General features: G+C 38.5%; 1 pseudogene; it reads left to right on the top strand.

Moving 5' to 3' along the window:
- The window catches only part of LOC135984977 (macrophage mannose receptor 1-like), a 49868-nt pseudogene extending 29607 nt beyond the window's left edge, over positions 1 to 20261 (top strand).
- Positions 20262 to 21254: the final 993 nt, after the last annotated feature.

The raw sequence follows: 21254 nt of genomic DNA, 5'->3' as shown, positions 1-21254 counted from the left end.
CTGGCTGTGTCACTTGCATAAGACAGTGTTTTTAAAAGACAACTTATAGAAACCCAGCTCTCCGCCAAAATTTTCTCACATAGCATGTGGTACTTTTAGTGATACTTTTAGATCCAGGTTTAATTTGACATCGGTGACTCTTCAGCAAGTAAAGGTTTGAGGCATTCTCTTGATTTAGCTAAAAATGCCTTTAAAAGTCTCCTTTTTGAAAAGAGAAAAAAGCAAAGAAAAGGCAAAATAGATCAAGTAAATGTAAATATGTAACATTGCTCTTCCAGGTCTTTACAAAAGCATTCTCTCACTTTCTCTCTTGAGATTCTCTGTCTCTTGGGAGGCCAGAGTTTATTTTAGCCTTGTATTTATAAGTCTCAACTTCTATGTCACACTTAATTATTGTTACTAACATTATTGGTGTTGTCAGTCACCAAATTGTTGATTATTTTCACCCAAAATGTCAAGCATCCAGTTCCTTACTTCAAGAATATACATACTTCATAGTAGAAAGTGCAGCTATTTGTATTCTTGCACCACCATGCACAAATCTCTTCCTCAGCCAGGGTCAGCACCTTGCCAAATGACTTTCTCCATCCATACTATCTTTTCTGTTGCAACCTTTTCATTCCCCCTCCATCTTCAATTTCTCAAAAATCTCCTGATTTCTACTGCAAAATACCACAAGTGAGCTATTCCATCTTTCTTTGAGCCTTTCAGTGGTCAAAGTTCCAATTAAGTTGTAAATTATTTTTTTCTTCTCTGTATGTTGTGATATCTTTTGTTCTCCTTAGACGCCTATGCCATGCCTAATTTTAAAATAGAAAGAAAAAAATACTTAGTTTGCATTACTAATGTCTAATGATATAGGTCTTGACAGACATGTTGTCTCAGTCAAGAAAAAGGGGTGCTAAATTGATACTGATTTAATTGCATAGGCAATTATATATTTTTATATGACAAACTTTGAACATTTAGTGACCTATTTTTCTTTCTCTTTTTTTTTTTTTTTTAACAGTTTTTTTTTGTGTAAGAGGGAAACCAAAAGAAGGCTTAGTTTGAGACTGAAGAATTCTCTAGAGAAATAAGACAAAATCTGGTCACAATCAATACAAAAGATCAAATTTTATTACGGCAATTAGCATAGTGCGTACTTGTACAATGATTCTTTTTCATGTCCATGTTATGGTACATAAGAATTCCTCCAGAATATATCTGGAGCTGGGCAACTGAATGAATAAACACAATCAAATTTTAAAATAAAATGGACATCTTTATCTGGAGATATTGTCCTGAAAAGAAAATCTTTAATATTTCAAAGATGCTTTGATATTTTTGAAATATTCATCACAGGTTTTTATCAAGGCTGTTCTCCATGTCTGATCAAATTTTCACATGTTAGTCTCTCTTCCAAAAAGGAGACAATAAAATGTTTAGCTCTAACTGTGCCTTTCTTTATTTGGGTGCAATTCATACTTTCATAAATGCATTCAAAAAACCCCTTGAGTTAATGTGTAATGTAAAAATGTCATGGTTTTGTTAAAAACAAGACCAGTTTCTCTTTTAGTGAATTTTCCTTTCAGTTAAGTTCTTCTAAGCAACTGCACTTTTCTGAATCTTTGCCTGCATGTTTTTCGGACGTGACCAAAGGAATGCTGAAGAACTCATGTTTAGATTTATTGCTATGACAGCCAAGAAGACTGATAAGATTCCACACATCCCATAATTGAGAGGGACGTGTTTACAGGAGGGGCGGACAGGACAGGTGACTAAAACTGACCAACTGACTATTCCATCCCATCCACGTCATACATCATATAAAGGTGGGAGATCACGAGGGTCTCGCTCTCTTTGACCATGGCTGGCATCTAAAGAGGACCCTGCCACCCGTGCCTGTGATCTTAGGCCTCAGAGTCCTGCATCCCTGAATGCAGTTTCTGGTTTGCTGTGAAGTCCCGCCCAGGACTCCTGGGTGCCTGCCCTGCAGCTGCTGGAGCAACGCCAGCTCTGCCCACCCAGCTCCGCTGCCGCTGGAGTGATGGCAACTCCACATCGGGCAACTCTACCGTGGGAATTTCAAGATTGGGTTTTGTATATTTTGTATATATAGTCTCTATTTATTAGTAGCATTAGTAAAGCCTTTAAACCTTTTCCAACTTGAAGTCTGTCTCCCTTTTTCCTTCTTATCACTTTTTCTTATCTAAGAAAAAGGGTGGGGGGATTAACAGAGAGCATCTGCCACGGTTTTAAAGCCTTGCTTTAAACCTTGACAGATGCAAGGACTTAGTGGGGAAATTTTCCAACTACAAATTGAAGACTCCTGAAAACAATCAGGAATTCATTTTAATTAATTTTTGCTAGCACTGTAGATGCCATGTCTTGCCTGCAATGTAGAAATTATGCCATTATTTTTCCCCAAAACTAGACCACTACATTCTGGTTGTATTCCATAATGTTAAGACACCTCAATGACACATAATATATAGCTATTTAAGCAAAACTGTTTTACATAGTGATGAATCTAGGTTTAATTTCTCAAATAGATTTAAAACTTTCATACAGAAAATTCTTTGTGATCTCATTCTTTTTAATGTAATTATTTTTCAGTATTGTGAGAAGCTGAATGTATTTTACTTGTGTGTTAAGTCTCTCTGCTTTAGACTATGAAATCTTTGCAGAGGGAAATCTTTGTGTTATGCAGTGAATGAAACAGGGCTCTATTTTATCTGGTCCATAGGTAAAACAAGATAAATAGCGTGAACTATTAAGTAAACTACACAGGAAGCGCCAAGAAACAAATCAAAGCAGTTGAAAAACGATTTTCACTATTTTTCATTACTTAAATTGTATTATATCTCTCTGCTGATGTTTTACTTCTGCTAAAGCCTCTGTCCATGAACTCCTGCTAGATCCAAGAGCTGTGTTGCAGCCAGAAGGCTGGGAGCCTGAGCTGGCTCTGCGCCCCATCACCGGTCCTTTAACTTACATTCAAACATGTCACGTCTTGTCCCAACACAGAGCACTATCCAGCCCCTTGACAGAGCACAGGCGGCGAGCCTGGCTATGGCCCAGCGCTGAAGGAGCAGCTCCTAATTCACATGTGACAGAAAGCAGCATGTTTCTGTGCTTTCCAGCATTTATATCATGGCCCCTCTTTCTACATTCATGTATCTATACTGTATGATCTATTTTAGGGATAAAGGACTGAACACTCAAGCTTTCTGGATTGGTTTGTTTCTCTTAAATCCTGACGAAGGATTTTGCCTGGATTGATGGTTCCCCTGTGAGTACTTATTTGCTGGATATTAATTGACTTTCTGTCCTTGAGAATATATAATTTTTTGTCTTTTTATGCCTTTTTTCCAATCTCTTTAAACCTTTGGCAGGTGTGATGCAGGTCTTTACCCATCAGCTGAACAGCTGCAGTGCTCAGTGATGGTGTTATCTTAACACACTAATGAAAATATAAAATTGCCTCTGTTTCGTCCCTGGTACCATGTTATATGCCATCTTCCACAGTTTGTACTCTTTGATCTTCACAGCATCCCAGACCGGGCAGTGACGTATGTCATCACAGAAAAGTCAGGTTGCCATCTTTTACGAAGTGAGATAAACACAACTCCCTCTGCCCATTGTTTTTTCCTCCACCAGAGTCAAGCTTTTCTATACCGTGTAATCTTTACAACTTCTCTGGTAAGCGATGGGGAAAATGAGCTGATGAACATGACTTTTACAGTGCTCTCAGACCTATCTGAACTCCTGTGGATCCCATAAACAGGGTACTTGAGATTATGAGATCCTGAAATTGTGTTATAATGGCAGTCTCAATTACTTCCACTCAGCTCGAATCACATAGTAATTGAGATGTATTTCCAACACAGGTAATTTATGAGAACCAGGATGAAGATGAACCCAACAATCATGAAGAACTTGAACATTGTGTTATGTTTAATGGATCACCCCAAATGCACTGGAACGAATTGTGCTATAGACCACCCCAAATGCACTGGAACAATTTGCGCTGTGAAGATTTACTTAATTGGATTTGTGAAACAAAAAAAAAAGGTATGATTACTTCCCTACTTAATTGGAGCAATAAATGCAAGTTCAAAACAAATTGTATGGATTTAAGCAAATTGAAAAGAAGAAAGATACTGGGAATTGTTCATTTTAAAGCCATTTGCAGTGAAGGCAACACATAAAGCAAGAGCAATGAATTGAGACATTTCAGTTGTACTCAGATGTAGGAAGTTAAAGATAGCTGTATTACTTTGTCTCTGGTTTTATCTCTTTTTGCCATGGGTTGGATAAATTTGCAAGGCAAAGGTACCTATCCCCCCCTTTTATCTCCTCCCTGTATTTCTATCTGCTTCAGGCTTACCCAGGAGAGCCAAAGATGCAGGACACTAGAGTCCTCTTTGCAAAAGAGAAAAAAAGCTTTGCTTTCCACTGTGAAACAAATAACAGAACCAAAGAGAGGGATCAGTTGCTATAGCAACCAGCAACTCTGAAAAAGCGATCAAAAGCAGAGGCTGGTGTAGCTTTGAAAGACCTTTGCACGCACCAGCTTTGCCTGAGAAGCAGGACTCTAACGCCAGGTCTCCTGCAGCTGGGGCCAGGGCAGGAATCAGACCTGATGAAGGAGCATTGGGGTGCCTGCCCAGGGGAAATGGAGACTTCATGGGCTGGGGGCCCGAGGCAACAATCGATAATGAAAAAACTTGTTTTGGTTTATTCAGTCCTGCTCTTACATTCCTGCTTCCTGGTTGTAAACGAAGTATATGTATGCATCTCCATGGAGCAGGAGATTCTTAAAAGTTTATTGAAAAGGAAATTGGATGCACATAGGGAACTAGTAGAAGGCACAATAGGAAGAGAAAGGGAGAAGCAGTTATATAAAAAGCACAGAGTATATCTAGTATTTGATGCCTCTGCCAACAAATGTTACCCTTGAACGGCAAATAAGGCACCATGCTAACATTGAAAAATTGCTTAACTGAAAAGGAAGAGTCACTGTTCCCTTGTGGTTAAATCAGTCATACAAATGCACCATCAAAACACTGACTGCTGTACACCAGTTTGAAGCAGTGCATCCCGTGCAGCCTTTTCTGGTGTGCTGAGCATGCTAATTTGTACAGATGTGGCTCTCTGCTCTTGGTGAGGTTACTCAGGAGGAGTTCAGAAATCATTACATAAAGACTCTGATCAGTTTATCTTGATCCTAGATGACCTTTCAAAAGTAAAAAAAAAAAAAAAAAAAAATATATATAAATTAGATCTTGTTATTTTGAATCTGGATTATATGATGATCAACATGAGTGGAGAGATGTTTAGTTGTTAATTCTCTCATATTCACTCAAGACACATATTTACTTAAAATACTACATTTAAAAAACAAATGAAATAACAAGGGATGTTTTGTTAGGATCAAAAAATAAGATCAAAATGAGATGAAATATTTAAATTCCTCATGAAGGTATTTGAATTAGTTTAGTTCATTCTTCACTAAATACTTGAGAAGAAAATGTCTAAAAGCTCCCAACTGAATAATTTAATTGTTTTTTCATTTGTTTCCTCATTTTTCATCTAAATTGTTCCTGTCCTTCTTTAATAATGTGTTCCTGTCCATCAAACCACAGAAGACATGGAGAAAGCTAAAACAAGATTTAGTAGTCCTTGTAAATAACAAAATAACAGTCATCCAAATGAAAGTAGAGCCACTTTGGAGGGCTATAGCTGGCTCTGGGAATAGCATGAGGTTAATCACTTCCTCCTGGCCCATGCTGTAATCAGAAATTTGGGGTTGGTATCTATTGGTTCTCCAGGACTCTTAAAAACAGACTTTCATAGGAAAAGACAAGCCATTAGAGTAGGAGGAATGCATTGAGACACTGGAAATGATGTGTGGTATTAACAAAATACCAGCATTACTCTTTCAGTACTTGTGAATAGTTTTCTACTGTGTACGTAAGCTTGAGAACTTGACATATTGGCTGGATTGTTTTTTGTCCCTAGTCCCATGCATATAAAATGAAATTAGCAATAGCATGCCAAGTAAAAATACTAAATTAATTTCTTAAACTGATGTAAGTTTCATCTACAAAGTGTTTACTGCATATCCTGGATTGTTTAATCCAGTGCTTTTGGAGTTACATATAGATGCTTTAAATATACATAATTTTCACTAGATAAATGTTTCAAAATTATACATAGTTTTAAATGTAATCCAGTGGTATGTGCTCTAAAATCTTGAAAATGCATTAGATAGATAATGCATAGTTCATTGGTATTTTGGTTTGTGCTGTTTTTAGTTTGTTTGTTGTTTGTTAGTTTTTTTCCTATTATAAAAGCATTTGCAACTACATAAAGCAAATGTCTCTGAATTTTTTTGTATTTGGAATGTTGCTTATGATGGTCTTTTATTTTACACTGCTAAAACCCGAACCAAACTACAAACTTCATAGGATTTTTTTCCTCTTTCAAATAAAACTTTGTACAGACCAGATATGAACATAATAAATATGGTTCTTTATCTTTCAGAATATCAATCCACTCATGAACCCACAATGTTCTTTCCTGAGGCTCAAATACGGACAAAAAAAATCAGAGGCATGGTTTATGGGCTTCTAGATTTTTGTTCAATGCTGAGGAACTGTTTAGTGCTTAACTGTTAATCACTTTTGTGATTAGACTTATGCGAAACTCAGAGTGAAATCTTATTTCATTTGCTTATTCGTCAGCTTTGATCAGAAATTCAGGTGAGTAAAGAAAAACTGGTAATGGACACAAATGACATTAATTTCATCTCACTCTGTGGGAGTGTTTGTGTGTGCTTTCATTTTACAAGTTAATAACTGCTGTGCAACTGACCTCTGGATAGTTTTCCAGAGAAGTCTCAGATCAGAAGTTTTAAGTTCTATATTTAAGCACATCAGTGCATTTTCCTTTCAAATCTGGGAGAGCAAAACCAAGAGAAGTTAATGACTAAGATTCATTCCACTTTATGTCTTACACTGAGAGAACTGAGTTAAATGTTCAAGCAACCCTTCATAGGTAGTGAGAAGCAGTTAATTTAGGATGTTATTGATCCGATCAACTTTAGACATCAACCTTAAGATGAGATTAACTCTGACCAGATCTCCAATGGCTACAGAGAAAACCCAAGAGATTTTGATAAAATGTGGATGTAAGGGATTAACCAGACTAATCCCAGTGGTTCAAGTTATGTGAGCTAGAAGCAAGAAGTGTAAGCATCATCTCACCCAACATCTTTCTGAAGTTACTGGTAGGGATCCTGCTTTAGAAGTGTGTTTGTAGAAGGCTTCCAGGAGAACACCTTCCTGGGATGAAAGGGAAGTCTGTGCACTGGTGAGATCTTGGTGTTTCAGTCTTGTCCAAACCATAAGACACCTTCCCTTTGAGTATAAGTGTTTATCCAGCCTCTGGCAAAATGGAACGCTGATGAGATTTGAATGTTATAGTACTAAACAGACGAGAAGCAGTAATGCTGTGAATATGTCCTCTCCAGTATATGTAGAGCTTTTGCCCTCTGGTCACTGCTAATACCTTGCTTAGCCCTTTATCTAAACAGACCTTGTAACTAAATGACCACTGGAGATGTCTGTCCGGCAGCCACTGTCCCCTTGTTTCTTTCAGCTGGCTGGATGAAAGCCCAGTGAATTATACTGCCTGGGCTCCAAATGAACCAAATTTTGCAAATAATGATGAAAACTGTGATAATGTCAAGACATTTTGTCAAGTAAAATAGCAACAAGAAATATTTGGTTGAAAATTTAGCATCAAAATCCAAAATGTTTGCAACATATTTAAATTTGAGGCTACTCCACCAACAGGCAGTTGAACAATACTGACACTTTTTCATAACAAGTGTGCTGAGATTTAAAACCACATCATCACTATCAGGAGATGAACGTATAACAGAGGAAAGAGGAGTGTATTAGGGCAAACAGTGTACATGGCAACTTTTTCACCTGCCCGCAGAATGTTTAATTTGTGCTTTATAAATACTGTCTGTAGCTGACTGCTGTAATAGTGGTACAAAGGTTTCAGACAGTGATTCTCTGTATTTCATTTACTTACAGACCTTTGGAAAGATATAAGCTGCACTTTGGAAAATGCTTTCATCTGTGAAAGGCACAATTCGAATTACTCAGGATTTGCTCGTATTGTGCTTCCACCTCCGGGAGAATGTCTTGAAACTTGGCTTTTGTTTAACAATAAGGTGCAAATCTCAGCCATATTTAGCAGACGTGCCATACATAAAGAAAACAACTATCCCTTTGTCTCACTATATAAATCTTCTCGGTTTATACACCAATTTACTAAGTGGTATTCTAATTAGCGGTATAGTCAATTTTCAAATCTCAAAAATGAATGAATTTAAATGTTTTAAGTTATAATTTCTGTAAATGCCCATGTCCCTTTAGCCATAGTTACTTTTTCAGTTTTCAGAATTCTCTGTTTATTTTAGACATACCTACTGCACGGAAATACTCTTCCATTATCCTTATCTGTAAGAGTAAGCCCCTTTTTCTGAGTAACACAGATGAAAAAATGAAACATCACACTTTTCATATGTAATCAACAATCACAACAACTTGCCTTGAGTAATACAAACAGCAATAAATGTCAGATCAAATGTAGAAAACAAAAAAGCGTTGTTTTTTGCTAAACCAAGCAAAAGTAGATCTGGCCACATGAATGTAAGGAAACAGACAAACGGAAACAACAAACGAATGGAAACCACAAATCAGTACCACAGTGTGATCAATAGGAAAATGTTTTGTGCATTCATAGGGCATAAAAATGGAGAAGCAGAACATGCCGGTTAAAAAACATATCCTCTGTTCCTTAGAACATACACAACCACAATGACAATTTTTTACACTGGTATTCAGGAAAAATCCCCTTGGGTTACTAATACACTGCAAAAGAGCACATCTTCCTGTTGCTGTTCTGCTCATACTGAGAGCTCACATAAGCTCAGCTTTAGCTCTAAGTCTGTGGTGTATAACTGAAAGAACTTGACCTGGGAGATGCCGGCTCCTAATTATGTTCCCAATCAGGAAATTCTCTACCTGTAACATCAAAAATTACACTTTTCAGTAATGTGACCTAAAATCTCTACCCGTGTACCTTGGATAGCTGCTTAACTCCTCAAAAGCTTTTGGAAGTTGCCTGCTCTTGCCCTGCACTAACCTTGGGCAGCCCATGGCTTTGTCAGAGCTGCACTCGCATCGTTGGGATCAGCTGGGTCTCCTTCTTGCTGGCTGAAAGCATTTGCATTTCATCAGATCCCCCATCTGCTGCTCTTTACATGCAGGGACTAGAACTGAATTAATCAAAACCAAATGTTTTAATACTCTTCAACATATGAAATTTTGTCTAATCCTTTACTCTCCCTGGAGTGTTATAAAATATTTGGCTCCAGAGAAGAAGAGAGACTGACTTGGCACTCTGCAAGAAGTGCTGGTATAGCATTAGGGGGAAATTTGGCCTCTCTACACAATGAGCAAGTGCAAGCTATGACATATGAACCTTTTGGCACTAAGTATGAAGCCAGTACATTTCAACATCTAATGACAACGCCAAACTAGCCTCCAGATCTAAATAGCATAACCTATGAAGAAAAAGACGGAGCTTCTTGATCTACAGAGAAGACTAGAGCCATCCCTCGGCAAAAGTGTCACACGGAGGGGACAATAATCTGTTCCCCATGGCCTTGGAAGACAAGATAAATAGAAATAGTTCATAGTAATGAAATGCCCACAGATACTCAAGTCAGAAAGTAAACAAATATCCATCAGAAATTATGTACGTGCAGTTGATGCTACCTTGGGGAAGACTGATTAACCCTTTTGAAGTCCTTTCTAGCCCTGATTTCTATAATATTTCCAAGAAGTCTCTATCATTTTTATCTAAAAACCTTCCCCCCTCCCTTTTTTTTAATGAAATCAAACTGCTTCATTTAAATCACCATTGTAATTGTTCACTTTCAGCATTGGCTCATAGTCTAATAATACCGAACCTGGTACTGGCAATATTTTTAAAAGGTGATTGGCTGTGGCTTTTTTTGAATTTGGTTTACATTGAATTTAAAGAAAGGCAACTCTTCTGCTACTCTCTTTTATTTTTCTTTCTTTTTTTTTTAATAGCCTTCTTAATCTTCCACCTAAAGGATGTTATCAATGAAATGTGGATTGGACTGAATGATATTAACAGCGAGGGTACATTTCTTTGGACAGATGGAAGCCTTTATGATTATTCAAAGTGGGCAAGACATTTCCCATTTACAGATAAATACATAGAAGTTGACGGAAAATATATTACAATACAGGTAAATAGAAAAAAGTCAGAAAATGCATAACTCAGATAACATACTCAAGGTTAGCATAACCAGCCTGACTTCTCTCTCAGCTAGGATCCTCTATTTCAATGGTTTTAAGCAGAAGGCAACTGAATAATACTTCAGAGATCATGTTTTTAAATCTGTAGCCAGAGATTAATAGGCCTGTTTAGAGTGCATATTTTTTGTCATTCCATTGCAGAAGTCTAAAACTGCAGAAAAGGAGTGCTGTATTATAATTACTGCTAGAGTTAATTAGAATTATTAGATTTTACTGCAAGTATTCAGTATTACTAGCTGGGATTTTTACTTTCTTTTATTGTTTCTCCTTTATAGCATGAATCCAAATGAAAGTTCAACCAGTTCAGTATGTATTACCATAAACTACATCATAAAAGTAGATTTGGTGCAGTCCAAGAAATTTCTATAATCTGACAAAAGTTCTTGCAGTTATCTGCCAAAGAAAGTATGTTTGCTTAAGATATGTAATACAATCAGTTTATTTTCCAAGAAACAATAAATGAAAACAAGAGTGAGAAAATTACAACAGAAAGCTGTTAAATTTGATTCCTCAAACTTATTTCTATTATTTTGCCACACATTTTGCACTTCAGTAACTATAATTTTCTTTTTTTTTTTTTTCTCCTAGACCGACTGCATTGCAATGATAAAAAGATCTGTAGATGAAGCAGCATACTGGGAAAACACTGACTGCCAGCATAAAAAAAAAAAAAAAAGCTATATTTGCCAGATGGACAGCAGTAAGTTTTACTTTTCATGTTCTTTGTTGGAAGATGTTTACTGCACAATCCAACCATATGAGTCCTCAGTTGTAGCTGCCTGGCTGTGCCGGTAGCAGCCAGGGTGACGGAAGTAGGGCTACTTTCCCAGCTCTGTAAGTCCAGACACAAAACCCGCTCTGCGGTAAGGATTATAAAAAAGTTTTGGCTTTACAGCCTCTGCCCTACCACCATTGCCACCAACACTCACCGAGGCTGACTCCACCTACCCCACACTTAAATCCGTTGCCTGCACAGGGCGAGCAGACACTTTGAAGCCAGGATGCCCAAAACAGGTTAGAAGAGCTATGCCTTCAAAATGCCTTTTTTCTTTATTGACAGAAAAGTCGTCTAGCCATCTGTGCTTTACTCAGCTAACACACAGATACAGGTATCTATATTTGTATTTGCAAGTGCAAATACAATGCACAAAGACAAATCCATCAGTGAGCTCCACCATAGGTATCTCAGCTAGCTAGACAATGTCCTAAAAGCAGATTCCCCACCCACAGGCCCAGACCTAATCCGCGCGCCCCCCTGCCCAGAAACCCTCACACATACTCCATTGGGGGATTAACTAAAGTCAGTTAAACTGATTATTTTGCTCATCAGTGTCTAGCAATGCTTTCATATCACAAGACCAGCAAGAGTCAGAAAGACGATAGTTCTGTCTTTCTTTGTGTACCCTCAGGGTGGGAGACAGACCCAGAACACAGCAACACGGCAGAGTCTGCAGGAATAGAAACAGGGAAGTGCTGAGCAGGGAGTAAAAATACAGGAAGAAGCCACAGCTGGACCAGATGTTTCACAGCTCAATCCCGTGCAAGTATAGAAAGCTGCATGAGGGTATCACTAGCAAAAACAATTGCCAGGGCATTCTCAACGCTTACCGAACACGAAGGCAGGCTTTTTTTCTGTCCTCGTCACTAGCTCCAGGTCTTTGTTTTCTACTTCCACTTACACTATAAAAGGTACAACTACAGTTTCCTTTTTCACTTCGTCCTACATGGCAAAGAAGTAGCAGGAGAGTCACGAACTTTGCTTAGAATGAAATTCACCCCTGTACTGAGACCGAAGTGGTGAGAGATCCTGTCCCGTGCTTGTGCTTGGGATGAATTTAATCTGCACTGTGGGAGGGTGACCTAGAGAGCCCTGGGGGGAGAATCACCCTGTGACCAGTAGTCACACCACTTCGTCTGGTGCAGTGTATCTTCACAGATACACACAGCTTGTTCTCTGCCTCTGCCTGAACACGCTATTTATGCTATAGTTAAAATTAATTCCAAGTTACCATTAAAATATGTCTCCCGTGTTTTAAATAAGAAATGCTTTTATTTGGTGCTTGAGCCGCCACACTATATTCGTCTGTTACTCAAAAATAATACTTCTATTCAGGCAGCTAGTATTTTTCATTGTTTTCTCCCTTTCCTCTCAGATTTGTACCTCTTTCCTACAGACCCTGAACTGTTTCATCCCACGACTCCTCCAGTTTCTGATTTCATTCATTACGGTAACAGCTATTCAGTCGTTCATTCTAAAATGAATTGGGAAGAAGCCAGAAAAGCCTGCAAGTAGAAATCATCAGAGCTTGCCGGCATTTTTTATTATTACAGTAATATATTCCTGCTGCTGCAGGCAGTGCAATATGGAGAGCCCTTATGGACTGGGCTCAAGAGCAATTGGGTAAGATTAATAAATTGGTAGGTGGTGCTTTTAAATGCTATGATTGGACTACTATCAGCAGGAAGAATTGTAGCATGAACTGATTTAGGAACCTAGGACTGAAGGACAGTACTTCATTTAACTTCATCCATCTCAAATCATTAAACTCCATCTTAGGCAACGGAGAAGGATGGGAACCTTTGACAATGCTGGCCTCTCTTTACTAATGCTGTGGGAATCTGAGACACTTAGGTCAAGCTACCTGGTTAACTTTTAGATGGCCCTTTTTGGGAGAGGTGAATTCTACTCGAAGAGAACAACAGGGTCATTGAGGTTAGTGCCTCATGATCATTGGCAGCTGTATCTTTTTAATTACTTTTTGGATCAGAAGGGTTCACAGTACATACCTTGTGCCTCTGAACACCCTCCTTGTTATGCCTGCTAAGTTCCAAAGATTAAAAGCAGTAAAAGCTGTACTGTACCAGAACAAGTGAATACCGAGATCCAGGTCCACCACTGTGTAAGGGAACACTTGAGTACCAATCTGATCAGCTCTGTGACTGAGTGCTGGAATGAGCGTCAGCTTCTCTAGTCAGTATGCAGTTGCAAACCACGACAGCGAGTCAGTCCCGCTGTTGCAGAGTGAAGCTTTGTGGTTCCTCCTGTTCCCCAGGGAGCGACCTTGACCCGACGGTGCCGAGCTCAGGAGGGGCTTGTGTACCTGGCCTCTTGGCACGTCTAGACACTAGAGTGGGAGCACACTTTATCCCTCAGTTCTTAATGTCAGCAATATACTGTCTGTGCCTGTTCCCTTTTCCTTGTAATTCTTCCGATTCTTCCTGAAAAAAAAAGTGGCGGGGGGCGGTGAGGTGAGGAGAGAAGACTAAACAGACACTCAAGACTTCCCACTTCTCTGTATTCTCCTTTTGCTCCTAACAAACTAATAATTTTCTCAGATTTTTCATAGTCATAGCTACAGTTTACTCCGGGATGATTCTTCTCAAAACTGTATCTGAGCTTACAGTCCCTGTTTGACAGCCACCCTCTGAGACTTGTTTCCACCTGAGCTTTCCACTGGTTTCATGTTCCTGTGGTCTCATCGTTCTTCATGGTGACCTGACTCCTCCAGGACAGTGATTCCACCACACAGCATTGCCCAACAAAGGGACTGAGCACCAGCAGTACCCGTGAAGCACCCTTTAGCCTTCAAAACACCTCCGTGGGTTGTTACAGCATGGGAAGCAAACTGCTGTGCCTTGCTTGTACACTGCTGAGTCCTGATTTAATTAATAATTTAACAGTACTAGTACAGATATACAAACTGAGCTCTGTATATCACTGTGAAAATGTGCATTTGTATGAATCTGCTTACCCAAAACAGCAGAGGAGAACACAGAAAAAACGTGTTAAATGTCTGTTTCAATTTTAGAATTATGACTATTACAGATAGACTGATAAAAGGAAAATAAGTTTTTCTAAGTGGTACTATACAGAACGAAAAGAGAAAATAGGCTGTGTATATCTAGAGTTCAGTGGGACCTGGAAAACAGCACTTTGTAATGAAACACATTTTCCTATCTGCAAAAAATCTGAGGGCAAGATACAGTGATGACTTTTGATTTTATGGCAGAAACCTTGCTGGATCTGCTTTGACTGTAATACAAACTAAGGAATAATAAGCCTCAGTATGTAATGTCAATACCTTTATTTTGCATGAGCAATGTTTTATTTTGATGGAGTTTTCATTCACCTGCCAGGATACTGCCATTTCACTGAACTGGGGTGATAACTGCTGTAGGAGCTATTCTATGTTGCAGACAGAGAGAACATAGCGGTTCTGGGAGTACTCAATGTTTCACTTCTAGTTTAGAATGTGAAACTTTCTGTTGACAGGGATTTTGAGGGAAGGATTACAATCAATAGTCCACTAAGTATAAAATAAATTTAGGTCCTTCAACACAAACAGTGTTCATACAGTGGTTACAGCTTCACTGTTACCAGATTCTGAAAACTGGTGAAAGGAGGAAAGGTTGTGTCTGGTTATTCATGCAGCAGTCTGGTGGCTTCTGCTAAAGTATTATAGTGTTGGGGGAAAAAAAAAAAGAATCTGTTATCAGCCCAAACAAAAGTTCATACTTCATAGTGATTCTATGGGGGTCACTGACATCACTACAAATTAAAAGCTACAGGCAAACTTTAGCATGGGACTGAACATTTTTGCTTTCTCATTTGTGTTGGAGCAATCGCTGTTAGTTCTAGTGACATTGAGTTAATGGAAATTTTGAGTTTCTTTTGATCTGTTTTTCTGTAGTTTTTCTTCAATTTCTTTTCCAGGCCATGCTTTGAACTTCAACTCTACTCATTTGCAACTTTCATTTTAAAACCACATGTACTAATTGACAATGTTACAGTTTCTTTCCATAATGTCATTACTTGCAGGAAAATGAGGGGCTACTACAAAAATATTCTATGAGCCTCAGATTATTCTATGCATTGTCAGAGGTCAAGCTGTTCAGAAGTTTTATGTAAGGATTCTTATCTTGAGGAAAATATTAAATTGGAAATTCCCACAGAAAACTATGACTTAGATAATATTTCATTTGAAATCAAATATTTATTTGAAATAGATGAGGGTTTGAGAGTTTTCTGTGTTTGTTTGGGGTTTTATTTTGTTTGTTGGTTTGTTTTTTTCCCTGCTTTTTACCATATTGCTTATTTATACAAAAATGTTGGTTATAACAAAATAAACTAGAACCAAAACTCCCTAAACACTCAAATATGCTTGAGATAGTCCAAGTTTGATTTAGTTGGGAACACAGAAGAGCACAGAATCATATTGAATCATTCAGCTGTGACCGAGCAATTCTGCTCCTCATTGTGACTGTTGAAATAGTCACTGATAATTCTTGCACTGTGTGCTGAAGAATATTTTAAGCACTTTTAAGAAAGTTTGGGTTTTTTTTCTTTTTTAAGCTTGAGTTCAAATCTGAAGAACTGCAATCCCTACTGAATAAGCACATCTATAATATCTCTTTTCTTTTAGAGGTACTTCCTTCTGATCCTCCGCAGGATATTGAAAAATGTCCTGAATCTGATCACATATCTTGGATTCCTTTCCAAAGCCACTGTTATAACTCCAATGCCAATGAAATGAGCTGGGCTCAGTCTGTGACTCAGTGCATTCAATCAGGTAATTCTTATTTTTACCCAAAGACAGGATTTCAATATTTACATTTTTAAAAAAATCACTTAAAAATGTCTTGAAAACTAATGCTGCAAAATCTACACATAATAAAAAAAGGAAATCGATGCCTCATTTATTTTTCACAGGTCCTGTTTGCATTTTGTTTGTTTTTCCAGTTGTGCTTTTTTCTTATACTTCTTTATTCACAATTTTTCTCTTTTTAGTAAGATTTTAAAACAGGTTAACTTCTTTCTGGCCTTATCCCTTCTTTTCCATACCTCTCCCTACACGAGAGCAGAAGTAAATATCATAATAACAATCACTTATTTTTAACAAGGGGTGCATGATCCGCTACCAGCGGCACTCTTTGGCAGCGTGCAGAGCTGGAGGGGGCAAACCCTTCCCTCTCCCATCTCGGGGGCATCTGGTCCTGGCCAAAACCATGAGCTGCTCCTTGGCTCTCTTCCACCTACACTGCTGAATCATCAGCCACCTCATCCATGCCTCAGGAGGCTGTGAAAGAGAAAGGGAAGCACTATACTGCCCAAAAGAAATGGGTCCTTTTGCTTCATATCTTTTTAGATTCTCTCAGTCCTCTTCCTCCACCACCATTGACAGAAAAATTAGTGATTCCATTTGAACTGCAAATTTATTTACTGCGCAGTATTACATGCTACATAATATCCTGTCAAACCGTGAAGAACAAATAGAAAAAGAACAAATAGTCCATAATACCTATGAAAAATGTTATCCAATCACTTGAAAATAATGTGCACCTTGGGGTTTAAAAATCATCATGTTCACTGTGCTTTCATGTCTTCCATTTCTGACGACTTTACTCACAGTCTGTGCTGTTCCTCTACAGCTGAACACCACTTTCTGGTCTCTGTTTAAATCCTTGCTTACTCCCAAGCAGCAGGAGAGGTTTTACTATTGACGTTGTCCTGTATCAAAGGCTGTAACTACCACTGACTTCTAATGCAGGGGATACCTCCAATCATCTTCTGTCAGTTCTCTTACAGATGGTGTGTTGACTTCTGTAGAAGATTTGGCTGAATCAAACTTCTTAGTAGAGCATGCAGACTTATACATAAGCAAGACAAGTGTTTTTTAGATAGGAATATACAGAAATCTACATGGTAAATATTTTAATTTCTATAGATAATCATAAGCAGACTTCATTAAATGGACAGAGACATGAATAAGATACATAGTTGATTTTCAGGAACTAATTGAAGAGAAGCTAATTGAAAACAAAATTATATAATAATAGCATATAATCTAAAGATTCTTGGAAGTTGATGGTTTTATCCAGGAGGTACTAAAGGCTGTAGAAAAGAAATTTGCTTGGCTTCAGTTATGGGCCTTGGATATTGCATGGGTCTACCAAAGGAATGCCAGCATGGAGACTGGCTCAGTTCAAATATCTTGGCTATATCTGGCTCAGTAGCAAAGATGCAGAGAGGTAATAGGAATATTTCTTGAGAGGCACAACACAGAATATATTGTTCTTTAATAAAGCAAGATATAACACATAATTTTATCTGTCCATACCTGAGGTAATAATGGAATCTCACTTCTAAATTCAGCCAGTGTGTGGTCACCCTCTAACCTCAGTCCTCCCTGAGGACGTCTCCTATTCCTGGTCTGTGAGAACCCCACCCCGTTTGCTTTGTGTCCCGGTGGGGAACACGTCCCAGCTGGCTCCCATCTGCTCACAGCTGGGGAGCACCCACATCGGAGTTGTATTGCTTCATAACTTAGATTTTCTTGCATTCTGTGATGAATATTCAATTAATGACTAAAGATGATCAATATTTTGTAGAAAATTTTAAAACTCCATTGTTGTTTTTCTCCCCTCCAATATACACACATATTTTTCTGCTAAGATCCGTATTCACTTTCTATGGAACAAGGTTTGCATCAATAATTTGCTTTTCCTCCTCTTGCTGTACTATGATACATGCTGTTCCAGTAAGTGATGGATGAAGCAATTCTATTTAATTAATAACAGAACGGAAGCATGATCCAGAGCATGTATAGTGACCTTTGAAAATAATAGAAGTGTTTTGGTTAGCATTTTTTTTTTAATATTGTGTTTCTGTGTAACCGAGCACCATCTGCTCTGGTCAGGAAGCAGAAATATCAGAAAAGTATGAGCCAAGCAGCCATGTGGTATTTTGTAGTTTAACTGTTAATTCCGCAAAAAAAAAGTATGATTTCCTACCCTGTTTTGCAACCCTGAGGTTCGGGATGTTTCTGAGATTCTGTCCTTTCCCTTCCCAGAGCAAAGGTGCAGCTGGTGGGGAAAGCAACCGCGTACGTAGCGGTGTCAGAGAATTTTTTGAAAAGGAAAATTATCCTTTTAGGGGAACTCCTAATTTCCTTTCGGTAGTCAGAGGAATAGACGCTATAGTAAGCTAATTCTTTGTTACCAGATATATCAGAAAGCAGAAGCTCATGTCAACACACAGTATATTTATTGGGTTCGACTGTGAGTGGCCCCTACGTGCATTGCCAGACTACAGAGAACATTCCCTGGCACCAGGTTCTCCAGCAGAGTGGGGTTTTCAGCACAAGCAAATATCACATTACAGTGAGCTCTGCATCCTTCCAAGGGACAATTTAACAGTCACAGTTCCTTCGTGCTCACAAACACACTGGAGCTTAGTGCACTGCTGTGTATCTGCTGCAGCAGCCCAGCTCCCAGTACTTTCTGTGCTGGAACACACACCCCAACTCTTCCCGTACCCAGCTCTCCCCACACCCCGACCCTCCTGCACCCTGACGCTCCCTGCACCCCAATTCTCTCTGCACCCCGACTCTCCCCGTGGCTCCAGCTGTTCGGGGGAAGATCTGCCTTTGCTCTGGCCACCATCCAGCCTGCACCCAGCGCCCACAGGAACATCTTGCTGTTGGCGCCCTCTTTGCACGGCCGGGAAAAACTGCACAAGCTCGAGCTTAGAAATGTAATTGTAGACGCGGATGAACGATGGTAAATTAAAATGCGCTGTGTCTCAAAGAAATTGTATGCAGTACAGGAAAACTGTCAGATACCCAGAGCGTTTGATCAAGTTGTTCCCAGTCTCCGCAGGCATGCAGACCCAGTGAAGAGGGCAAGATTTATTAACCAGGGGAGAAGAGAGAGTCCATTTAAAACAGTCAGAAACTACCTGTGCTTGGAGATTCTTTGGTTAATAAATACGAAGCAAGAAGGAGGCTTTAATATGCAAAACATGACAGGTTTATTGCCATGAATATCAGGTTAAAAATCAATCACACCTTTTCATCTGTGTTAATTTAGCGAATGTGTTTCCAGGAGAAATGATGAGCTATCATTGATGCGCAGGTTACTGCACCTTTTGCCAATATAAAACTGTCAGGATGAAGATGTGATCATTTTAGATTTTGACTTAACATTTGTCTTTGTCTTTGACAGCTATTCATAAAGCAGCTGCAATGTGGAAGGCAGGATTTATTTTTCCTTCCCAAGAGTTTCAAAGAGACAGGAAAATAAACACTTGAGGTTTTTTATGAATTGGTATTTAATATTTATTTCTTTTTAATAGATTTATTTATGTGAACTTAATTTACTTAGTTGCCGTTGAATTCATTCCCAGCATAATTTAGCTGTACTGATGAGACACTTTGGTCATCCCTGGATAACTAAATGTTTTGGTAAACTGATCACCCCCTCTTTGCTCCTTATTTTGCATGCTAAGATCTATGAGAGGGACTGACACAAGACATTATGATAGATTTTTAATAAAACTCTTTTCCTAAAAAACCCCCATACAATAACATCTACACCTTAATTATCACAGCTTCTTTGCCCACCCTCCTATCCTTGCCCCAAGAGAACCGTGGAAGAAGGCCAGAAGATGTTGAGGTTGTATTCCCTTTCCTTCATAAATGTGGGTTGCTGATTAACAACCTGGAAATCAAGGGGGAAATTAAATTAATATTTTTCAGTACTCTTCATATTTTTTATGGCTACAGTATACCCACTTCATTTGTTTTGTATTTATTTACAGATGCCAAAAAGGACAAAACACATGGTCACACGAATAAGCGGATACTACTTACTCTAGTCCTCATCATGTTATTAGGGATGGGTTTCACTATTTATTTCTTATTCGAGATCAAAACTCAAAGTGAGACTGAAAGAGAGGCAAGTCAGTGCAGCACACTGCTAGAATACAGCTACGTCCTAGCTGGAATGGATGACGAAAATGATTCTACCAACGGCAAAGAAAAAAATGAACACGGTGTTGTCTAATGGGGTAACACAGTGAAAATATTTGGTTAAGGTTTAAAAAAAATCTAGCTGGAACAAAGGAAATCTTAGTAAAAGTTACATGCACCTAATAGGCAGTATGAACTAAAATTAACTATTATTCCTTTGGTAAGGATTAAGAGCTATTGGCCTATTCTCTTCAAGAAATATTCTCAGGACTAAGACTCAGTACTGCATAAAATGGCTAACTAAACAAGCGTGAAAAATAACAGATCTAGTGGGAATTTAGACTTAAAAGTTATAGATTAATACCCTAGTGTTCTGTCTTTTTAGAGATTAGTGGCAGCATCACATACAGAGTCAAGTACAAACATACAGTGAGCACTCTGCTGAGCACTCAGCCCCAAAGTCTGCATTTTGAGAATATATCCCACCACAGCGTACTGAAGCGTGCATATTGTTACCCAAGCAAAATGGTGTCTGCAATAAACAGAGATTTACATGGTTTTTCCTCCCTTATTGCCCCTGTGTTACACTCTTTACACAAGTATCTTCCTTGCCATAGTGTTATAAGTGAAATGCAAATACTTTTCCTTCATTCATGGTTTCAACTTGGATTTTGCAAAACAAACAAATCTTTGCAAAAACTCATTCATATTCTACAACTTAGATTATTTCGTATCAATTATGAAATGAGATTATATCAGTGAAGGGTCTATATATTACATAATAATACCTCAGTGTTAATTCTGTGTTGTCTATGACAGAATGAATTAAAAAAAAAAATCAAGGATCTCTGGGAAAAACAGACCCTTAGAAAGTACATGAGAACTGTACAGGAGAGGTCACTGAGAAGGAGAGATTCACATGACATTCGATTGCTGGTTTGCAAATATTGCAGTCAAACAAAACATATTGCAGAGGATAGGGACTGCAGGACATTCTGTACTCAAACTACTTTTACTGACAGTCTCCTTGATCTTATACCTTTTGTTTTTTCCTTCATGTAAGTTACAGCACATATCCATATTTATC

The sequence above is a fragment of the Caloenas nicobarica genome, chromosome 2 (assembly GCF_036013445.1).
Source record: "Caloenas nicobarica isolate bCalNic1 chromosome 2, bCalNic1.hap1, whole genome shotgun sequence".
In the NCBI taxonomy this organism is placed as follows: Eukaryota; Metazoa; Chordata; class Aves; order Columbiformes; family Columbidae; genus Caloenas; species Caloenas nicobarica.
Note: the sequence above shows the minus strand (reverse complement) of the source record. Positions and strands in the feature narration are given on the sequence as shown.